The sequence below is a fragment of the Dromiciops gliroides genome, chromosome X, assembly GCF_019393635.1.
Source record: "Dromiciops gliroides isolate mDroGli1 chromosome X, mDroGli1.pri, whole genome shotgun sequence".
NCBI lineage: Eukaryota > Metazoa > Chordata > Mammalia > Microbiotheria > Microbiotheriidae > Dromiciops > Dromiciops gliroides.
The window spans coordinates 83,790,250-83,798,866 of record NC_057867.1 but is presented as its reverse complement, the minus strand read 5'-3'; positions in this window follow the sequence as shown (position 1 = coordinate 83,798,866).

Genomic DNA, 8,617 nt, shown 5'->3' with positions numbered 1-8,617 from the left:
CAAGAGGACCTGAGTTCAAATATGACCTCAGACACTCACTAGCTGTGTGACCCTGGGCAAGTCACTTAACCCTCATTGCCCCACCAAAAAAAGGGGGGGGGAGGGGAAGAATGAAGGACAACAGCAACATCTTGTGACAAATTTTCACTTGTACCAGGGGATAGATGAGAAGTAGGTAAATGTCAAACTCAAAGGAACTGATTTTTGTTACTTGTTAGTAGCTCTGGGAAGAAATTTTGTTGAGGGTAAATTACTGGAATGAATTGAGTATCTTTCCTCAAGATCTCTTAATTTCTCTCTTTATCATTAGAGGGAAATGAAAGTTGACTGCTTTCTATTGCAATGTCTTCTTATGCAGGAACAATTCCTAAACACTGCATGGATACTCTCCTTTCCCTTAATCTCATTTCCAGTGCTTTAAGATTCATTGGAATCCATTAACGCCACAGGAAGAGTTGTCATAGATTCTACATATGGGTGAAGTAGGGTGACTGGAATGTCTTTAGTCACAGTTGAAAGTTGAAGTATTGAAAATATGAGTTTCTCCATAAATATATGAAAACCATTTGCAAAACCCAATTTTTTACAGGAGAAAAATTCTCTATTTTGTAATCACTGACTGAATGGTCAGCATACCTCTGTACATAATGCTTCATCTCTTCACATACTCTTTTTACCTCCCACTCTATCCTCAAACTGGATGCAATAAATCCCAAGCTCCCTATTTTACAGTAGGAAACTGTATTGAATGATAATTGGCATGATTAGTGTTTAAACATACAAATTGTTGTTGTTGTTCATCATTTATTGAAGAGGACCGATGAATTTACAGGCTGATGTCTTGACTCATGAGTGAATTGGATTTCGGTGAGGCAGAGTTGCCCAGAGTCAGTCTGACTCTCTCCTCCAGATTCATCAAAGTCCAGTGGCAGGACAAAAGTCAGGACAACTAGCCATGGCCCGGGATGCAGTAGATGAGTTTGGTATCTTTGATGGCTGACCAAACTCTAAGCTTCAGCCACCTTCATGGCCATGCCCTTTGGAACCAAATGTTCTCATCCACCCATTCTACTGGGGGGGGGGAGTGTTCACAGGTTTGGCAGAGACATCTCCCTAACTCACCAATGGCTTTGAGGCCTGTTGCTTATCCTCAAGCTTGTTTAGCCCATCTGCCAAGAGAGTTTTACCAGTGTATGGCTATTGCACATGTGACAGCTTCTTGGAGCCATAGGTGAGAGTTGGGGGACAGGTGGACACCAAAGGTGGCTGAGCAGCCCTGAGAAGAGCTCAGCAGCCCTCATACCAGAGGTATGAACACCCCATATGTATTTTGCATATTTTGGTGAAGGAGAGGAGGCAAATCAGGAATCTGTCAATGCTCCAATTTGAACTGGACACTTGCCTCTTTTTAGTTCTTGAGAAAAAAACCAAACTTGAAAGTCACATACGTATTTGAGTAAATTATGCAGCAAACTTCTTCTTATTGGCCCAGAACTGTTTTAATGAAGATCTCTGCTTCCCAAATGAAGTCTGATATTTCAGGACAACAGAGATGAAAGGAGAAGAGTGAGCAGAGCCACAGTGGGCTTCAGTGGGCACCTACACAACCACTTTTGTTTCTAAAGCTGTTTAGATCTCCTGTAGTATTGGATAAACTTTCTGATTTGTCTTGTAGCTCACCCAACCTTTCGTGCCATCAAAGACTTCATCCAGACCTAATTTTGGAATTCTGAGGTTCAAGTTTTGGGCCAGATGGGCCCCTTAGGAAAAAGTCCTCTTCATCATCTGGATCTTCTTTCAAAAGCCTTCTCCTTTCACTTTACATGGAAGCAGTGACATCATCATCATTTAGGTGGCATCTTTAGCACTTAAAAAGTTGCTTTCCTTTTCCCAACTTTAATAGGCAGATATATACCACCTGGGCATCTGCGGGGAGGCTTCTGGTCACTCCCTGGGACCCAGGCTAGGCCAGGCTAGACTGGGTGCAACTAAGTAGTGGAAAGGGGAGAAAGGAGAAGGGGAAGGGGAAAATGGCTGAGGGTGCCAGAGCTCACCTGGACCACTCATTGCCTTTTTTTGGTGGGGCAATGAGGGTTAAGTGACTTGCCCAGGGTCACACAGCTAGTAAGTGTCAAGGGTCCAATACTGGATTTGAACTCAGGTACTCCTGAATCCAGGGCCGGTGCTTTATCCACTGCGCCACCTAGCTGCCCCACTCATTGCCTTTTATAAAAAAAAAAAAAGTATTTTATTATTTTCCAGTTACATGTAGAGATAGCTTTCAGCATTTGTTTATATAAGATTTCCAATTTCAAATTTTTCTCCCTCCCTCCCCCCATCCCCCAGAAGCAGGCAATCCGATATAGGTGTGTGTGTGTGTGTGTGTGTGTGTGTGTGTGTGTGTATAATATACACATACATATATACACATCTACATATACATAACAACATTAAACATATTTCTGCATTAGTCATGCTATAAGAGAAGAATCAGAGGATTAAGGAAAAACCTCAAAATAGAAAAACAACAACACCAAAAACAAAAGAAATAGTATGGTTCAATCAGCATCCATATTCCACAGTTCTTTTTTTTTTTCTCTGGATTTGGAGAGCCTTTTCCATCATGAGTCCCCTGGAGCTTTCTTGTACCATTGTATTGGTGAGAAGAATCCAGTCTATCACAGTTGATCAACACATAATGTTGATGATACTGTGTACAATGTTCTTCTGGTTCTTCTGAGTAAGATGATGCTCATCTTACTCAGCATCAATTCACGTAAGTCCTTCCAGGTTTCTCTGAACTTCTGCTTGTCGCTTCTCACAGCACAATAGAATTCCATTACATTCATATACCACAACTTGTTCAGCCATTCCCCAACTGATGAGCAACCCCTCGATTTCCAATTCCTTGCCACCACATAAAGAGCAGCTATATTTTTGTAAATGTGGGTCCTTTTCCCTTTTCTATGATCTCCTTGGGTAAAAGACCCAAAAGTGGTATTGCTGGATCAAAGGGTATGCACAGCTTTATAGCCATAATTCCAAATTGCTCTCTGAACCCACTCGTTGCTTTTTTGTTTGTTTGTTTTTTGTTTTTTTTAGTGAGGCAATTGGGGTTAAGTGACTTGCCCAGGGTCACACAGCTAGTGAGTTTTAAGTGTCTGAGGCCGGATTTGAACTCAGGTAGTCCTGAATCCAGGGCCAGTGCTTTATCCACTGCGCCATCTAGCTGCCCCCACTCATTGCCTTTTAAGAGAAAAACTAATCTGTTCTATATGGCAGGCACTTAGTAAATGTTGATGAGGCAGCTAGCTGTTACAGTGGATAGAAGGCATGGGGCCTGGAGTCAGGAAGACCTGAGTTTTAATACAGCTTTGGACACTTACTAGCTGTAGGAGCTTGAGTAAGTCTCTCAACCTGTTTGCTTCTGTTTCCTCAACTGTAAAATGAGAATAATAATAACCACAACAAGAAGGGCAATTGAAATTGATTCTACTTTGTAATTGATTTGATATTGCATTGATTTCATAGTGCAATTGATTCTGCTGAAGTTCCCTTTACATGTCCTATAGTTCAGTTCAGGAATTCTGTTTAAAACTCAACCTGACCATAAGTCATTGTAATTAAAAGCAAAGAATTGTCCTCTTCTATATGATTAGCTCTTGGCTAAATACCAAGACATCTGGTGTTATCCTTCAGTCCCAAAGTCAGTACTCTGAGATACACTGTCCCAGAAATGACAAAGGGATCAATGAGAAGTTATGTGGAACCCAATCATACCCCCTGGATGAACAATAGTTAAGGGATCAGAGAGCCATACTATTAGTCTGGCACCCCTTTATCTGAGGAGAGCACAGCACAATGGCCTCAGACCCCAACCTCCCACTTCCCCTCCTGGCAGGAGTAAAAATCTCGTTTGGAAAAGGGCTAGAGATGTCTCTTCTGCTGTCCTTTGAGGTACACAAGGCCAACATCTTCCCTGCCACAAGTGGAGCCTTGCCATACATCTTGGGCCCACTCTTCACTCCTCTTCATCATGATACATATATATATATATATATATATATATATATATATATATATATATATATATATATATATATATATATATATATATATATATATATAATATATATCACTAGTTGGTTAATAAGCCCTTCCATAGCTACCCATGTTGAGCAGGGTGCTTTTGGGAGCACACAGGTCCTTTGATTTTCTGGTGAGGTATTGCTCTTGGAGAGAGAGTAGCCTCTTTCATGTAATCCATATTCTTATTTGCACTGACATATAGTGAAGGTGTCTGCTAGACAGATTAATTAGGGTTAGGGTTTATTTTAATTTATGTATCTCCAAGTCCAGTTATTTTTCAAACACTTTGGAATGTTGAGGAGGAGTCAACCCAAACAGACTGAGGGACATTTGTCAAGGGACTTTTTATGAATGAATGCTTTCAAAAATCTTTGGGAGTATATGCAGAAAGGCACTAGAAATTTCATCCTTTATGTTTTTGTGGCTATTTGTTTAAGTTCAATTAGTTCTCCCAAAGATTTTTTAAAACATTCATTCATTCAACCAGGGTCAAGTCAATAGATTCAAACCCAGGTCAGTAACTGGCAGAGCTCAAACCAGGAGGGCAGCGAACAGATCCTACCAGAGCTGTGAAATCAGCAAGAAGACTGGAAGAGGACAGAAGCCCAGGCCAGACATCCTCCTTCCTCATCTAGAAAACAAACAACAAAAAAACAGAACTCAATCATAAAGAGCTACTACAATGAAAGGGAAGCTCAAGACACAAGCACAGAAGACAATGACTTGAAAACATCTTCAAGAAAAGCCTAAAAGGAAAAATTGTGGATTGGATACAAACTCGATATGAATTCCTAGAAAAGTTAAAGAAAGAGCTAAAAAAGTTGGATATACTCAGTCAGGGCTATCTTTCCCTGAAGTATAATCCTCAGTTGCAGCTTTCTTAGGGTGGGTTATACATTTGGATTTAAGGGCTCATCTCAAATTTTCTTCAGAGTTTAAATTTCAGACTTCCTTTTCATGAGAGTCTTTTTGGCTGTAGGCTATAGAGTCAAACAAGTATTTTACAGCCTCCCTATGCCAAAAAAGAAGACACCCATTGAGCTTGATGGCTTTGATTTTCCCCTTTTTAAGGACAACTCTAAGATAAACCACTTTGTCAAAGTTGATAGTGCACACAAGGGGAATTTGCCATTCAATATCATATCCTGATCATAAAAAATTCTAAGTATCTTCAGGTCTGTGTTTGGTATTCATGAAATGAGTCAGCATATTTTTTAGGAAATGAATGGTCTTGAACAGGTAATCTTCCACTTTCTCTTTTAACTAGTACCTAAATCTTTAGTCCATAATCTCTAGAATCTTTTTTTATTCATAATTAATGCCAATTTAAAACACAGGCTGAAACATGGGGCTTTCTCTTCTAAATTTAGATTTAGACCCTGTCTGAATGACCAGGACTTACAAAAGTCCTAAATGTGCTAGGTTCCTCTTGGTTAATCAAGATTTAGGCACGTAATTGCCTGTAGGTAATTTGAAAGTACACAGGGTTCATCACTTGAGCGCTAGTAAATAGTGTGCCAACTCTGGCTACCTAGATCCAGTCCAAGTAGACACTCTTATGATTCCTAATTATTACCAAGCCACAAGGTTAACTGAACAAGCTGCTGCCAGATATTTAATGTGTTCATTTACTCTTGGACACAGCAGATGAAACCACAAATATCATAAGGTTTACTCAAAGGTATGGCTTTCTATTGCAATGTAGGATATGGAAATTATATGGGCAACGTTATTTCCCTTACTGAGAGGCACCAGGTCAAAGGCTAAGATCCAAAGTACCAAATGCAGAGTCCAAAAGTCAGTGTCCTGAGAGCATCAATAAATTGGATTATATAAGATACCTAATGGCTGAATTATAGAAAAAAAGCCAAGACAAAGTCACAGAAGCAATCTTTCAAGCACAAGGCTGCTTGGGAAGGCAGAAAGATAGGTCTGCAGACACTGAGGGGCCAGCATCAGCAGGGGTGATGGCAACACTTGGCTGTAGCAGTGGCAGCAGTGGTGAGGAGCAGCCCCAACACCCAGGGATGGTAAGTGGACTGAACACCTGGTCAGAAAAGATCCCAAGGGATCCCTAATTCTAGCATTAGGTACATGATCAAGTAATATTTGGCAATGTCATCATCCATTACTCAGTTCTGAGTCACAGTTCCAGAATAGAGAGGCATGGTCACAATCATGTGGAAGCAAGAGCCCTACCTGGGTAAGGCACAGAGTGCAGACCAGAAGGGCACTGACCAGACAGAACTCTTCCCAGATCACGTCACTTTGTGTAAAAACCTAAAAGCATTGAAAAACCTAAAGACTCCCAGATTGAGATGTGAAAGGTGGACATGGTAGAAGCTCAGACTAATAATAACCCTAGAAATAAGCATAGCCCAACTATACTGTATATATATGTATGTGTGTATACACACACACACACACACACATATTTACACATCTCATACACACACACGTACACTGAGTCCAAAATCAAGAAATAGGCTAGAAGAAAATGAGCAAACAATAAAAAGAGAACCTCAACATAAAAAGCTACTATGGTGACAGGGAAGTTCAAGGAATAAACTGAAAAGAACGCAATAACTTGAAAACATCTACAATATAAGCCTCAGAGAAAATATAAAGATGGGGCACATGCCCAAAAAGAATTCCAAAAAGAGCTAAAGAAAGACCGATTTTTTTTTTTTTTTTTTAGTGAGGCAATTGGGGTTAAGTGACTTGCCCAGGGTCACACAGCTAGTAAGTGTTAAGTGTCTGAGGCTGGATTTGAACTCAGGTACTCCTGACTCCAAGGCCAGTGCTCTATCCACTGCGCCACCTAGCTGCCCCGAAAGACGTTTTTTTAAAAGGAACAAAAGGACAGTCTGGTGAGTGGGATGAGCCCTGGGCATGGGGGAGACTACAGGGGTCTATTTTGGTGCTAAGGCAGAACTTGGATTTTACACCCCTGCTGAGAACCAGGAGGTAGGCTTGAGGAGTGGTAGCCCAGGTGGGGGAGGGACACAGGCTCATCAGAGCTGACAACCACAACACACAAAGCTGGTTGATTGGCAAGTTGGTCTGGGGTCATCTAGGACCAGGGAACAGACCAGGTGAGGGAAGAACATGGAAATGGTAATTAAATAGGACCTGATGAGATCACCAAGTGAAGAGGAACAAGGACAGAACCCTGAAGGACAGCTATGGTTAGAGAATATGATCTAGAAGAGAATCTAGCAATGGAGACTGAGAAGGTGTGGTCAGAAAGGTAGGAAGAGAACCAGGAGAGAAAGTGGGGGTGGAGGCAGGAGGGAATGTCATAACCAAGAGAATAGAGAGTATCAAAGAGAAGAGGGTGATCAACAGCATCAAAGGCTTCAGTGAGGTCAAAGAGAATGAGGATTGAGAAAAGGTTATTAGATTTGGCAACTAAGATAACTTTGGAAATAAAGTAATAAGGTAACTTTGGAAAGAGGAGTTTCAGTAGAATGATGAGGTTGGAAGCCATATTGTAAGGGGTTAAGAAAAGGGCAAGAGAAAGTGGCCGGACCTATTGTAGTTGGCCTTTTTAAAGAGTTTAGCTACAAAGAGTAGAAGAGATAGAGGATGATATTTAGCAAGGATGGAAAGGTCAAGAGAGGGTTTATGAAGATGGGGGATTCATGAGCATTTTTATAGGCAACAGGGAAGGAAGCAGTACACAGGGAGAGAGTGAAGATAGAGTGAGAGAATGAGGATGACAGGGGTCCAAACTGTTGAAGGAAATGGATAGAACAAGATTGCTTCTGCATATAAGGAATAAGGCCATTTTAGCATGTGAGACAAGGGTGAAAAAGGAGAGGAAGAAGGCACCAGTGTGATGGAAGGTGAGGAAGAGAGAAGAGGGAGCTCACAGTAAATGTAAATTATTTATATAAAATGAGGCAAGACAGAGGATTCTGGGAAGATGGCAGAGTAGGTCAGAAAATTCAAGCTGTCCAAATTTCCTCCCCAAAAAACCCAGAACATTTCCTCAAAGTGAACATAGAGTGGCAAAAATAAAAAAGAGTCAGAGTAAAGCAGTTGTCCTCCTAAAACAACTTGAGAGGACCTCAGAAAACACCCTAGTTCCAGGGGCAGTGGTTCTGCCAGAGTGAAGAGCAAATACTTCCAGGCTGACTTCCCTGAATCTACAAACAATAAGCCCTGGGGGCAGCTGGGACCAGAGACAACCTGGACCTCAGGAACTTACACCTCATGGATAATATGTAGGAGTTGGATAGCTGAGCAGGGGAAGACTGAAGTACCCTCCACTGTCTTGGGTCACCAAGCCCTGCTGTGCTGACCAAACAAAGTCCCAGGCTGCTGCTGCTGCAGGAAAGAAGGAGTGAGCACATGCCTGGTGAGTGTGGTAGCAGAGGGGTGGGGACCCGCTGGCTGTGGACACTTGCAAGAGAGTGGAGTCTCTGGTTTTAGTTCCAGGGCAGAGGGGAGAGATGAATTGAAAGCATTTGCAGGACCGTGCCATTGGTGCCCCTAGCCTTGGTTTCAAAATGGATAGGAGTGT